Source organism: Lycorma delicatula, chromosome 6 (genome assembly GCF_047948215.1).
Source record: "Lycorma delicatula isolate Av1 chromosome 6, ASM4794821v1, whole genome shotgun sequence".
Lineage (NCBI taxonomy): Eukaryota > Metazoa > Arthropoda > Insecta > Hemiptera > Fulgoridae > Lycorma > Lycorma delicatula.
This window is the reverse complement of record NC_134460.1, coordinates 87,932,843-87,947,964: the sequence shown is the minus strand read 5'-3', so window position 1 is coordinate 87,947,964 and position 15,122 is coordinate 87,932,843.

The window sequence follows — 15,122 nt, the reverse complement described above, 5'->3', positions numbered from 1 at the left end:
ATTATATTTTACAATTTTTATTGTAAAAAAACGAATTGGATAGCAACACTTTCAACACTGCCAAAAGAATAAAAATTTTACTGGTTGACTAGTATTTTATTTTTTATTTTTGCAATAAATAGATACTTAAATTTAAATAAAAACCCATTTTTTCCCTTGTTTTTAATTTTATTACAATGGAATACAATGGAATCACATAACACCTTATATCCATATCCACGGATATTAACACAATTAGTCACACAATAACACACAAATAATATTAGTAATATTTGTGTTTGTTCGCGTCTATGTAGTTACATAACTAAAGAATAACTGAGTAATACTAACATAAACAGCTGTCTGGTAACCATGGCAGCAACATAATCTTATTTATATTTATAGAAACGAATAGTAAACATAATATTAAAAATGAAGAGAGGTAAACATACGGGACTGACCACTACAATGGTCATCCGTACTTAACTGGTTTTCGTAACTTACCAGATGACTGACTAACCCATTGGTTCACAATATTTCGTGAACCCAACAGCTAATAAACGCCTTTTTTTTGTAATTTTAAATTTGTTTATCAGTGTTATCTAACTGGAGATTATACATTTATGTTTATATAAAAATGTGAATTTTCATCGATTTCAATGTGCAAATTCCATCGGCGTAAAAGTGCTCGTTGTACTTTTGGTTTTTTTTTAAATGACTTCATTTTAGATAAAATTATTATTTCTATTACATAGCATATTGTAAATAAACGTGATATTGTAATCGAATCAAGAGTTAGCAATAATTAATAGTTATCAGTTTGGTGGATAATATTTTCATTTATTTTTTATTTTATAAATACTTCGGTTATACCGTTAAAAAATCTTCATCTGCTTATTTGTCTACTTGTAAAAAACAAAAACTGTAAATTTTGAATGAAAAAAATTTACATAAACATAATTATTTATGAAAAACAATAAACAATATTTTTTTAAAAGAAAATGACAAATAGCTCTATTAGAATTAGCTATTATTCACATAATACAAAAAACAGATACTCGTAAATATACATTATATTTAAAAATAACAATGTCAAAATTTATATGCATATTATAATGAAATATATAAAAAAAAATTAAAAAGTGTAAATACAAAAATGATTTAATTTTATGATCACATATTGAAAAGAAAGAAAAAGGCAGAAAACAGGTATAATGTTTATAGAATAGTTTGGTGATATCTTGGTAACAAAGGACAAACTGGGCAGTGATACATCGTGTCTGATTTACCACTTTCTAAGAAATCAAATTCTCCTGACCGTTTATCTAATGAGAGAGAAATATCATCATCACTCTCTAAGAAATCGTAGTTCTTCGGAGCTTTGAATTATATTCCTCTCTATCCAATCTCCTTTTTCAGTTTTTGAGGGTGAAGTTGTATTTCCTGATGTCAATGGTACTGGCTCAGATGGCAATGAACTTTGCATTTTGGAATACGATCTCTTCAACCCTCCGAGAACGGGGCATGCTAAACCAAAATAATTATTTTTCTTGTTAAACAACATTATTTCACGGTTAATGACATGAAACTGACTTCGACATAAAATTTTGTATTTCTTTACATTTTTGAATACAGTAAATATATCCGTCATTTTATAGCATAGCGTAAATAGTTTGAATCATTAGAATTTATTATTGTAGTTAAGAAAAGGTCCAAAATCCAAAAACATTTGGATTTTGGGCATTTTTGGACACTTTTGGTTCAGACAAGTGCAATCAAAAGGGGAGTCAAAATGGATTCAGGGATGGTCAAAATGGATATTTCCATTGAAATCTGAAAAGGGAGATTTTTCACGATCACAATACTTCCTTTACTTCGTACAAGGAAATAATAATAAGGGAAATAAATATTACGTATTGTCAAAAAAATAAATTCTAACAATTGACGTACCTGATAAGTTAATTGCAAAAAAATTCGTCGTGTCTTGAAATTAAACAAAAATATTTTTCACTTCACTTTTAAAAATTAAAAAAAAAAAAATTAAAAACTGTAGTGGTCTACATAAAAAGGAAATTTCTTACTGAATGACTAAGTGAGTGCCAACCTTGTAAAAATTATAACAAGCGAACGAAAAGAAATATACGTTTAAAAACAGACGACGATGGTAGTACACAGTCACCCAGTTAAGCCAGTTTGGACGACGATGGTAGTCCATAGCGCGGAACGTGTTAAAATATTATTGTATCATTAAAAATGTGAAACCAGAAATGTACTATCGATGTGAAAAGTTAAGTAGAAGAAATTTATTCTTCTTTTACTAACAGTTAACTTGTCGCAAATCAGGTTTTTAACAACTCGGCCTTTCACTCGGAAGTCCTTGGGTTCGAATCCCGGTCAGGCATGGCATTTTTCACACACGCTACAAAACATTCATCTCATCCTCTGCGGAATGAATTGCTTGAGTGCGGACCCGGAGGTTTTTAACAACTGCCAGCCTCCGTGACGCGAGTGGTAGCGTCTCGGCTTTTCATCCGGAGGTCCCGGGTTCGAATTCCGGTCAGCCATGGCATTTTCATACACGCTATAAATCATTCACCTCATCCTCTGAAGAATGCCTAACAGTGGATCCGGAAGTTAAAAAAAAAGAAAAAAGTTTTTAACTGCTGATTTTTGAAGTTGAAGGTTCTGAGGTTCGAATCCTAGTAAAAGTTAGTTGCTTCTATCCGGAATTGAATACTAGATAGTGGATACTGCAGGCTCTTCGGTGGTTGGAGTTTAATTAACCACATGTCTGTACAAGAGTACACTTCATTTATACTGTTCAACTAATGAACAAGGAAAAATGGACAGGAAAAAAGTAGTAGGTATAAATAATATTTGAAACATATTTGCCTGGAAAACCAAACATTGAAAATAAAAAAGTTATCAAAAAACAAATAACCAAACATCCAAAACAAATAACTAATCTTTTATGCACATCGATTGCAGTATAAATGTTGATGCTCAAAATTGCCAATCTTCGAGGCGTAGTGGTAGTGTTCCAGCCTTTCACTCACAATGTTCCGGGTTCAAATTCGGGACACGCATAACACTTTTCATTCACTGTAAAAGTTCCGGTCCATATTCTCAAATAAGAGCTTCGAACTTATCTGACAATTAATCATGAAAAAATTAATTGCTCAACAATCTCAAACGGTAGGTAACATATGGGGATTTGCAAATATAAATAATTACTGTACTAAAAATGAAAAAAAAAATTTTCTCATTAATACGATAAATACTATACTCGTATAATACTATGATAAAATAATAAGAAAATAAAACTAAAAAAAAGGTTATTTCGGCCAAAAGTGTAAATAAAATTAAATTAAATAATTAAAATAAAAAAATAATTTTATTTTATTTTAATTATTTAACTTTGTTATTGTAGCAAACAAATAAATAACAAATGCCAACAAATAAATTTATTATAAAATATGCATGTTGTTCTGTTAAAACAGTGGGAAGTAAATATACGATAAGTAAAATATATAATACAGAAACACTCAACAATTAAAAATAAAATTATGTTTTCAAAATATACTGAGATTTTAATAGCAGATGGAAATGACTCATCACAGTAGATGTATTTTGTATTAAGTATTTCTGATGATAATTTCAACTATTAGTAAATTTTATCATAAACATATAATTTTTTTTTTGCAGTAACTGTACTATTAAATTTAAGTTATAATAAAATACTATATACAGACACATATAAATCTAGCGGTATCTGTGAGTTTGTTACGACAGATTATGCCCCTTGCTGTTATTCAACTTTACTAAGGTCAAACTGTGGATCAAATTGAATTTGAAGACCTCTTATAATATTTGAAATTAAATTTTCTACAAAAAAAAAAAATCTTTATCTTTTTCAATATCTCTTTTGATTTTCAGGAAAATTAGTTTTAGTTGTTATTTATCAGTATTATTCTCACAAGCATGGAGATAATAAACATGAGGGGGTGGCTAAATGGGAAGTTTGTGGCTAGTATGTTTTATAATTTTTTTTTTAGATACTGAGTTTATGTATAATTTAACAGTCTAAATGATGATTTGACATCTTAAATATTAACATCAATTGCTTCAAAAAGCTCGCTCACCAATAGAGAAGCAACCTACTTGAAAGAATATGATAACATGACCAAAATTATAATTGATTCACTAACCAGATAAAAATATGCTTTACAAAATTAATGCATAAGATATTGTTGTATATGAAAATCAGCAGTGAAATTGATACAAAACTGATTTTTTTTAATAAGAATCTGAGCCAAATTTATTTCAAATCGATGTTTTGTACATTTTAATCACACTATTTTCAGTTGCTTTTGCTGCTGTACTGGATTTGCTGTTAATCAGTCTGTCAGTATTACTAACTAATAAAAAAAAAAAATTCTGTCAATAACAACAGCTAGTAGTGAAAAATCTAGTAGTATCTTTCAATCTTTCAATTTCAATGAAAATGAGAGCAGAACCTAATTTGTTATTCCTTGAAACACCTTATTATTTTATTTATTTTTTGTTGTCATTGGGCATCGACTGTCAAGATCATTAGCCCTTGACATAGCATTCACTGAAAAGCATGAAGTAGCAAAAGAAAAAAGAAAAGTACACACACGTTGATAAAAGTTTACTCACCTGAATGGGGCGCAAAAATGAAAAAGTAAAAATAAAACAAAGAAAAGGAAAATCTAACAATCCGCTCTTGACACAGAGTAAATGTCGTAGGCATGCCTCCGAAAATTAAATTCAAACACATAGAAGAGTCCGGCCGTATAAAGAAAAAGCAGCAAGTCTCTTTAATAGCACATTCCTCATTTCTCAAAATTTTCTTTATTCCTCCTTATATTTCGAACTGATGACAAAGACCGCGATGTACGATGCAATCCTCCAATAAGTTATTATTATTTTTTCTTTGTTTTACGGGCATCGACTGCTAAGGTCATTAGCCCTCGTCACATTCTCAAAAAAAGAGGTTAGTATCACCATCAGGGTCGTCAAATGTAAGGGTGTAAAGGGCCCTTACATTTTTATTTAAAAGCACAAAGTACACAAAACAAGAATAAATACAATATCTACAAGAATAAATAAACCACACTTATGGGGTGTAAAGGGCCCCAATCTTAAAATAATTGAGAAAATATCACAAAGAACATAAATGCAAAATACAAGTCTTTACAATACCATCATCACCTTCTACCTGTCTCGTTTATTTATTTATTTAAGCACCCTCAGGGCGACCAGAACCGCCGTTAAGCAGCATATCAGTCGCCCCATGATGCCATGGTAGTTGACTCTCCCCTATAATCAGTCCAGTAGGATGTAACCCATCGGGGTCCTCCCAGCGTCATAAGAGCAATCTGACCACCTGTTCAGGACGGCTAAAAAGCCCCTCGGCGGGGAGGCTGCCCTTCCCTGTTCTGACCTACTTGGCTACAGGCATGCATTGCGCTTACCCATAGCCTAGCGCCCACAGACCACCCTTGAGGGTCCACCATGCCATCATTGGACACAACCCGACATCCTGCTCTTGCATGCAGGCGAGCCAGGGCGGCCAAGACAAGACCTTCCGTCACTATACGTGCCACGCTTCGAGACTCCCTTGTATATATAAAACTACCCCTTAGAGTTTGTTTAACACAGCTTTAAATTTTTCACTTTTACAGACTTTAAGAAGTCCACTGGCGTGTAAATAGGCAACTATTTTTCCTTCATCTTCATTATCCAAATCATCAGCAATATCATTTCTTAGCCGGAAATGATATGAAGTCCTTTCTGAAGTCCTCATATATGGTACACTCTTCCATTAAATGCCTAATTGTAAGTGTTTTATTACAAACACCGCACATTGGTCTCTCTTCGCCGGTTAACAAATATGAATTTGTTATTCGCGTGTGACCGATTCTAAGTCTGGTCACAGCCACTTGTTCTCGGCGCTTTTTCAAAGTAACTTCACGTCGCTTTTCCATTTATACGGAGAAGTTTTGATTGAAATTAATTTTGTATTTAAACTTCTCCAGTTAGTATTCCACTTGTTTCTTATTATTTTAGTTAGACAGTTTTTAACATCTGCCACCCTTACAGGTATTGCATCCAAAACATCGCAGACTGTTGCCTTTCTGGCAGCTTCGTCTGCGTTTTCATTACCTGCAATACCAGCATGCCCTGGGGTCCATACAAATATGCATCGCTGTCCTCGTTGATTTAGAACGTACGAAATGGACAGGTTGTTTACAATTAGGACATCCTTAATGTTCTTGTTCCGAATTGCAACAAGTGCACTTAGGGAATTGGAACATATTAGCACTCTCTCTTCGCAATAGTGTTCTATATAACGAAGAGCTTGTTGTATGACAGTAAGTTCTGCCGTGTAGACACTGGCCATATCTGGCAGTTTCCAAAAGTGAACTTCTCCATTTACATATATGGAGCATCCAACACCATGTTCGGATTTAGAACTGTCAGTATAAATTCTAATATGTTCTTCATAGCTACTGACGGTTGATAAAAATTCCTGTTGGATGATCACTGCTGGCTTCTTTTATACTTCTTCCTGACAGAGATCCAACCTTGTATTTACCGCTGGCAAGAGCCATGGCGGTATTTCTCTCGTAAAAATTGCTAATGTCTCTGGAATATCAATTTCTGTTTTCTTCTTAATTCGTGGTACCTAATTCCGGCTGGTCTGGAATAGGTTACATGATGTTCATATAATGCAGACAAAGGGTGGTTGTTAAAAGGTTTGTTATTTATATGAAGAGGAAAAGCCCATATGTTTGCTGCTTATCTTAATAAAAGGATCTCTCTTCTATAATGTAGTGGCATCATTCCGGCTTCGGACATTAGACTAGTCGTCGGATTTGTGCGGAAAGCGCCTGTCGCATATCTTATTCCGCTATTATGAATTACGTCTAACTTTCTTAAATGCAACTATCACTCAAGTCCTTTATATGTAATCACCACGTAAAGGATTTATCCAATACCAGTCCTAAAAATCTCACATTGTCCTTATATTGTATTGGATTGTTCCCGATTGTCAAAATAGGACTTTGGTGAGGAATTCTCTTCCTACAGAAGTGTACACAGCATGTTTTTTCTGGTTAAAATTGGAATCCATTATTCCTCGCAACTTCGTTTAGAGCGTCAATCGCTCGTTGTAATTTGTATTTCACCATAGCAGTCTTGTTGCTGATATACACAATTGCCAAATCATCAACATAGACGCTTTTTCTGGTTTCTACTGGAATGGCTAATATCAATTTATTAATGGCGATCGTAAACAAGGTACGGCTTAAGGGCGAACCTGGTGGTGTCATTGTCCAAGCTTCTTTCAGATGAATATTCATTGTTGACGCGCACTTGGAAAGTACGGTCGTTCATATAGTTGCTGAGTAAAACTGGCAGATTGCCACGAATGCCCCATTCATGTATCTGGAGCATTACTCCATGTCGCCAGGTCATATCGAAAGCCTTCTGAAGATTAAAGAAGACTCCGACACAATGTTTCCTTGTAATAAAGCTGTTATATAATGTTCTCTAAGTTGATCATTTGATAAGTGGTGGAATGGTATTGTCGAAAACCTGCTTGATATGGTGATATCAGGTTTTCTTTTTCTAAAAGCCAAACGAGTCGATTATTAATCATTTTTTCAAGTATTTTTTCCATAGCGCACGTGAAAGAAATAGGACGGTAGCTATTGGGATCTGTTAAATTTTTATTTGTATTTAGTACTGGAACAACATGTGCTTTTTTTCCACTGCTGCGGGTACATTCCATCCCGCCATATTTGATTATAAGTTCTAGTAAACTGCCTGATCATGTTATAATGAATTTCATCCGGACCGGCAGCTGTGTTGCCTGCTTTCTCCAACGCTTTCACGAATTCTTCCATTTTAAAGTAGACATTCAAGTTCAGCTTTTTTCGTCCGAAAATCTTCATCGTAGTTAGTCGTTTTGCTGGCTTTCTCGAAGTGATTGGATAATAACTCTGCAATTTCGTTTGGAGTGTCCGTAATTTCATCTTCATCTTGAAGGCTAGTTATGGGAGCAAAGTTTTTACGCCCACAAATCGCCTTCACTTTCCTCCAAATGTCTGGTGCAGTAGTAGTTTTATCAATGGATGACACGTATTGCTGCCAGGATCGTTTCTTTGACTCTATCATGAGCCGTTTTGCATACGCCCTGTATTTATTAAAGGCAATAAGATTATCTGTCGTAGGACGTTTCTTAAAGGCGTTATACGTTCTTTTCTTTCTTTTTATAACTTCACTTATTTCATCGTTCCACCATGGAACGGGTCGCTTCTTAAGTTTCCCAGTTGTTTTGGGAATATATCTTGATGCCGAGTCAAGTATCGCATTAGTTATAGCGTTGACATCGGTTCCGATAACTCCAGTTGTTTCGGGGAGTATCGTCCTAGCTGTGAAGCTCGTCCAATCTGCCTTATCAAACAACCATCTTTTAGAGATGGGGTATGTTCTTCTTGTAACATCAGTTACAATTTGCACCGGGAAATGATCGATTCCATGCAAATCGTCTAAAACATGGAAGGTGTACCTCGATGCTATCGATCTGCTTATGAGTGCAAGATCTATACAAGACGTTGATCCATCTCTGACATTGAAAAAAGTTCCTGACCCATTATTTAAAAGAATAAGATCAGAATTCACCAGGAACCTTCCAGTTCTCTTCCATGAGGATCTACTCGATCCAATCCCCAAGAGAATTATGAGCATTAAAATCACCCACCAGTAAAACAGGTGGGGGAAGCTCAGAAATTAATCGTGCTATGTCATCCTCATTCCAATCAAAATTCGGCAAGTATATGCAGACAGTGATCTGAAGCGGACGCTTCATTCTAATTGCGACCGCTTGTAGGTTTGTATTTAGATCAACAGCTTCAGCGGTAGCTCTAGTCGATGTTAATATGGCTATTCCACCTCTACCTCTTATATTTGGCGGTTGATCTCGCCGAAATACATCATATCCTCTTAATTGAAAATTATCATTTCGGCAGAAATGTGTTTCTTGCAGACATATACAAATTGGGTCTACATCATATACCAAGCGTTGGAGCTCATGGATGTTTGAAAAACTTCCATTGATGTTCCACTGTACAATCCACTCGCTAATTTTAAATTAACTTATGGTCTTGGTTTACCTTTCGGCCACCCTTTTTTTCTCCATTTTGCGAACAGCTTCGTGTTCGCGGAGAACGTCGCCGCCTGTATAGCTTCCAGCCTCCAAATCGGAGACCATCGAAGCCGCAGACGACGACGGACACGGATCGGCGCCGGTTTCAGGCCCGTTTCAGAGGCGGAAACCTAGCCGATCCCCGACACGGGAATCGCACCAGTCACTGCCCCCGGGAGGGAGGAAACTCTACCCCCTGTGAGGTTTTTTGAGGCCTCTGTGGTTTAGAGGACACCTCAGTTGCAGGAGGCTTGGGAACCTCCATAACAGACTGCAAAACAGTCACTTTTTTCTGATCATCATCTAATATCTCTCTAAGACGGCGTGGCCTTCTGGTTTGGCGTCCGTTTTCTTCTGTACAAGAGCAACTTTAGGATTCGGAGATTTATCTTCAGGAGGCTGTACTAATATCTTTGGCTTAACAGGTTCTTTACCAATGAAAGGCTTCATATTGTTTTTGATAATGCTTTCAATCAAGCTAGCCAAAGTGGGTGCAAAGTTGTTGATAATCTGATTTTCATCAACAACAACTGGAGCAGAAGCAGGAACAGCAGCCACAGCCTGAGCATAAGTTGTTGTTGCTCTAGGTTTGCGGGCGTTTACTATCTTTTAAGCTTGAAGGTAGCTGACTTTCTGCAGGGTTTTCACTTCCTGCACAGCTACCTCTTCGTTTTCAATAGGACAGTTCCTGGATCTACAAGAATGCAGTCCTTTGCAATGACGTGTAGGAGGCTCCTTACTCGACTCTCCTTCATGCACATCATCACTGCACACGCATATTTAAGGTCTTTTACATCTAACAGCGGTGTGACCAAAGCGTTGGCGCGAGAAGCATTTCATTGGCTGCAGGACAAATGCCCGCACATCCAATCGATGTATTCCCGCTCTTACCTTCTCCAGCAAAGTAGGCCGGTTAAATGTGAGAACATGAGAGGCTGAAGGTAGGACCTCGCCATCCCTTCTCATGTTCAATTGACGACACTCTATTACTCCCTGAGGTGCCAATTCCTCAACAATTTCTTGCTCCGAACAATTTAGAAGATCCCGACAGACCACAACACCCTTTGGGATGTTGAGAATGCCTTGGGGATCAACGTGTACAACCAAATCTCCAATCTTTTTTAGCCCTAGGATCTTCTGGGAGTGAGCCTCATTTACAGTCTCCACATGAAGTCCAGTGAAGGATTTCCTTATTTCCTTAACAGGGCCTCCAGCACATTTAGTGATTTCTCGTGCAATGAGAAAGGGACGTTTAGAACCCTCTGCCACATTTATTTGTTGTTCAACCTGCATGCTTTTTAATCCCTTCTGTAGTAAGACTAGCCTTACTACGGCCTTAAATACAGCCTATAGTTGAAATTCGGGCGAAAAATAGAATCTCCGAGAACACTCAGAATCCCGTTAGCCAGCAACATGTATTGTACATGAGTACAGCTGTTGCCATCCTGGACGTGGAATGTAGGTGTTGTGTTCCGAATGTGGGGATTATCTACCTCAGGGCATTATTATTATTATTATTAATATTATTTCTGACCGAAGGCTTGTTTCGACTGTGCTATTCAGCATTTTATATCGCTCCTGCATTACCCATCTTTAGCAATTCTATTTCCCAAATATCATAATTTTTCTACCTCCATTTCAACAATATCACATTACTACAATAAAGTTGCCTTAAGAGTCTTTACATGAACCCTAATTTTCTTAGTGGTCCACAAACTGTTCAGCCCACAAAGATTTGGTCCTCAGCCCTACAATATTCTCTATAATGATGGATGATCTTATAGATATTCATGAGTTCATATCAGGAATTAAAGTACTTCTGTATGCTGATGACCTGATCTGAACAACAAGTAGTGATACAAGGGCATTAGAAGTTTAACTGAATAAAGCACTAGAGAAGCTCCAGCAATGGGCTGGGAGGAATGAGATGTGTGTCAATGCCTTGAAAACTGAATTTCAGCTCTTCTCACTTTCAACCAAGGAACCTCATATAAGTCTGACCTATGCTCAAGAGAAACTAAAACGTACAAATTCAGTGATGTACCTTGGGTTAGTCCTAGACAACAGATTGAGTTGGGCAAAGCATACGGACCATGTGGTTGAAAAAGGTGAAAAGCATCTTGGCCTGGTCAAGAGAATCATTGGTATGAAGTGGGGAGCAAACCGAAATGTATTGTCTATGGTATATAAAATTTATGTGAAAACTATTCTTGAGTACGGAGTACAACACCGGAGTCCACTATTCAAAAAATTGAAAAAGTACAAAATAAGGCCCTTAGAGTTATTACAGGAGCCCCAAAATCGACTCCAGTTACTGCTATGCAGTTGCAAACATATATAGAACATATCAAAATAAGAAATGAGATCGCAGTACTTACAATGAGTGCGAAACTGCAGCGTTTGGATATTGGTTACTGGAAGAACTGTAAACCTGCCACCACAAGACTTAAAACCTAGGTCACATTCATGAATAAAATAGACACAATTAGAGAAGATAAAGGACTTACCATTGGTACTAAAGAAAATTTCGTTATGATTCCACAAAGGATCCCTACAAAATCAGCAGCTCCTGCAGCCAATAAACAAACAAAGCTGCTCAAGAACAGAGCTAAAGAATTTTGTGCTTGAAACTATTAGAGAACCATACCCCACACTCCTATGGTTCACAGATGATTCACTCCACGTGTTCACAGATGATTCTGCAAATAATGCAAGAAAGGATGGAGGGGCTGGAATTCTGTTGGTTTTTCGTAATTTAGGAGTTTGTTGAAATACTTAGCTAGGATTTCCAAGTTGTCTTTATTATTATGGGCAGTTTACCATTTTCATTCTTTATTAGTAGGGTTGAGATTCGTATTTTTGGAATTTACTTTTGAAGGTTTTGTAGTAGTTTCTTGACTGTGTTTTACTGAATTCTTCTATTGACTTCAGTGTGTCTTTTTATTCTCCTTAGGGTTCACTTCATTTACACTCATATATATCATCCACATTCATCCTCTGAAGAATTATCTAAACGGTAGTTACCGGAGGCTAAACAGGAAAAAGAAAGGGTTCGGATAGTTTCTTTTCTTTGTTTTACTAGATTTTGGAAGGACGTTTCTGATTTTTGGGGTGGTGAAATATAGAATTAAATAGAATGTTTTTTTTATCAAATTTACCTTAATAAATCTGACATTAAAAATTATTAATTTTGTACACAATTTATGTACTACATCACCATTCTAATACTAAGAATTTTTAGTCAGTCACATTACTGTCCAAAGAGTAAAATTCAAACAGCAACCAAAGCATATAAAACTTTGAATGAAGTTTTTTTAATATATTAATTAAAATAAATACTAATAAATAATTTTTTTTTAAATTTATTTGAGAAATATCATTAAAAATAAAAATATCACATTCACAATTAATTTTTTGTGCACTAATATACTATCTAAAAGTGAACAGCTGTTGTTATTGCTTAATAAAGCAAGAAGTGCTTTATTAAGCAATAACAACAATCTTTGAGATTGGTAGATATTAAAAAATACTATTTTTATATATTGTTTACATTGATTCTAATTATTTCTTTTCACTTTGACCATACTCCAAACAGAAGCAATCCTGCTGTAGGACAGATAATTATGATTTTGAGAAGTAGATTAAGATATCTGGAAAAGCAATGCATGAAGAATACCTGAGAACTTTCATAAAAACAGAAACGTTAAAATTTTACAAATAAGTATTTTTCTGATTTCTAACTCTTAAAATTCTGCTTTCTTATTGGTTCCATATTCTTTCACTAATACTTAGTAGCAATAATGATTTCCATAAAGAATAAATATAAGAAAAATATATTTCCATTAAGATAGATATAAACAATCTATTAAATTAAAATCATTATTTACTTGTTACTTGGTAGTGACTTCCCTACATTCAAAACTGGCAATCACCTATTTCCTTGCTAATTATGCAGCCAATTTATCTTCAAACCTTAATTTGTGCTACATTGTTCATGGCTTTATTTTTTTATAAATTTCTACAGGTAGCTGCCATTCAAATAATTTTTAAGACCACATATCCTAAGCTATTTGATGAACATGTCAAACTTTTGGCTAAACATAACATCTTAAATTTTTGGCTTCTTGCTATATCAAGTAATAATAGTTACTGTTCATACTCAAATAGTGACTTCATACATTACTTTACTTAAATGCAAGATTCCAAAATATCATTTCCATAACTTTAATTTTTTCACCATTTATTCAATTATCTACTTTACTTCTACTCAATGTGAGGAGAAAAACCTCTCTAAAAGCTATATAATTTATTTACCACATTCATTTTACCAAATTAGCATAGATGTTGTATGACAATATGTTCTAGTCAGGACAGATTGTTAGATTACATTAAAACATTTACAAATGCTTGGCGCTTAAGCTCCTTCATAGTGTGTACTTTACTCAATAAGACACATTAATATCCTCTGCTTTTCATGAAATATTCAGGAATATCAGCTCTGCCTATAGAGTATAATAATAGTTTATCACATGAATTTTTAGCTACAATAGCTGACAATAATAATATATGTCAATTATTAATAAGTAAAATGTAGATTTGTTGTAATTTGATTAATGAGTTCATGGCGTGCACACATTTTCAACTCCATTGGTCGTCAACGGCAATTTTCTTCAGTACACCACCCGCAAGTATTTTGTATTGTTTTTTGAAGGACTAACTACACAGTTTCATCAGCATCAGTTCAGGGGGGAAATATATTTATTCTTTAAAAATGAGCCAATTTTTAAGTGAGCCAATTGAACAAACATCTGTTGAGCCTATTCAGTGATCCCCAAATAAACTTTCATTCTTTGGCTACATTAGCTGTAATCAGTTATTTGGATTTTTATAAACTAATTGTTGGGCAGTATTGGTAAGTCTTAAACCAACTTACTATTTTCTTTTACTATCACTAAAATACAGGATTCTAATATTGGTGCATTTGGCTTGAGGCAAAACTGTTAATGTAAAAATGCTATTTTATCTTTAAAACATACTAATTTTAAATCTGTGGAAGCTTGTAATGATCACATCGATTGTCATATGACAGGCCAAATTATTCAATAGAAGTTTATAAAATATAAGGAAATTCAAAATGACGATTACCTTTCTGGTGCAAAATTTGAATTTTCTCTCTTATTCTTTAAAAATTATTTTCCGTTTTCAAATTTTGTCTATTGCTACTATTTTAATTTTGAAACTAAACTAACATTAGTGTTATCTTTTTTCTCCTCAGGTATTCTTGTGCTGGTTTTCCTAAGAAATAACTGTATAATCAATCACTGGAGAAACAATATTGTTAATTCCATTGAAGTAAGCTTTTGGGATATTAGGTGAATGAATCAAAAATGTTCTGCACTACTCTAGATAAGCATGTACAAAATCTTGAAGTGTGTAACCATACAAACTCCACATCACTTAAGATAAAGAAAGAAGTAATGAAAATACCAAGCAGGCGATGACAATATCTTAAAAATGGAAATTTTACAAAATTAAGTGTGCAAAAATACTTCAATAGACTCTTGAACTAGACCAAAACCGCAATATTTATGTACTAAATTTCTTAAAACTGGGTCTCTTCTTGTGAATAAAAGTAGTAGTCCATTAACTAGGACCACTTCCTAGGTTAAAGAACCTAGGAAGAAAATTTTCCATTATTTATTTCTTATTAATGTTATTTAAGTAATTTCCTGTTTTAGCTTCATTGCCAATATATTTCTGCTTATTTTCCTGAATACCAAAGGTAAGGTTCTTTTAGTACTTCCTTTTCAACATCTTTCCTTAAATCAATCTACATTTGCTATTTCACTTTCTATTAATTTCACTTTGTGCACGTTAATCCTTCATTAATTTTTGATTCTTTACTTTC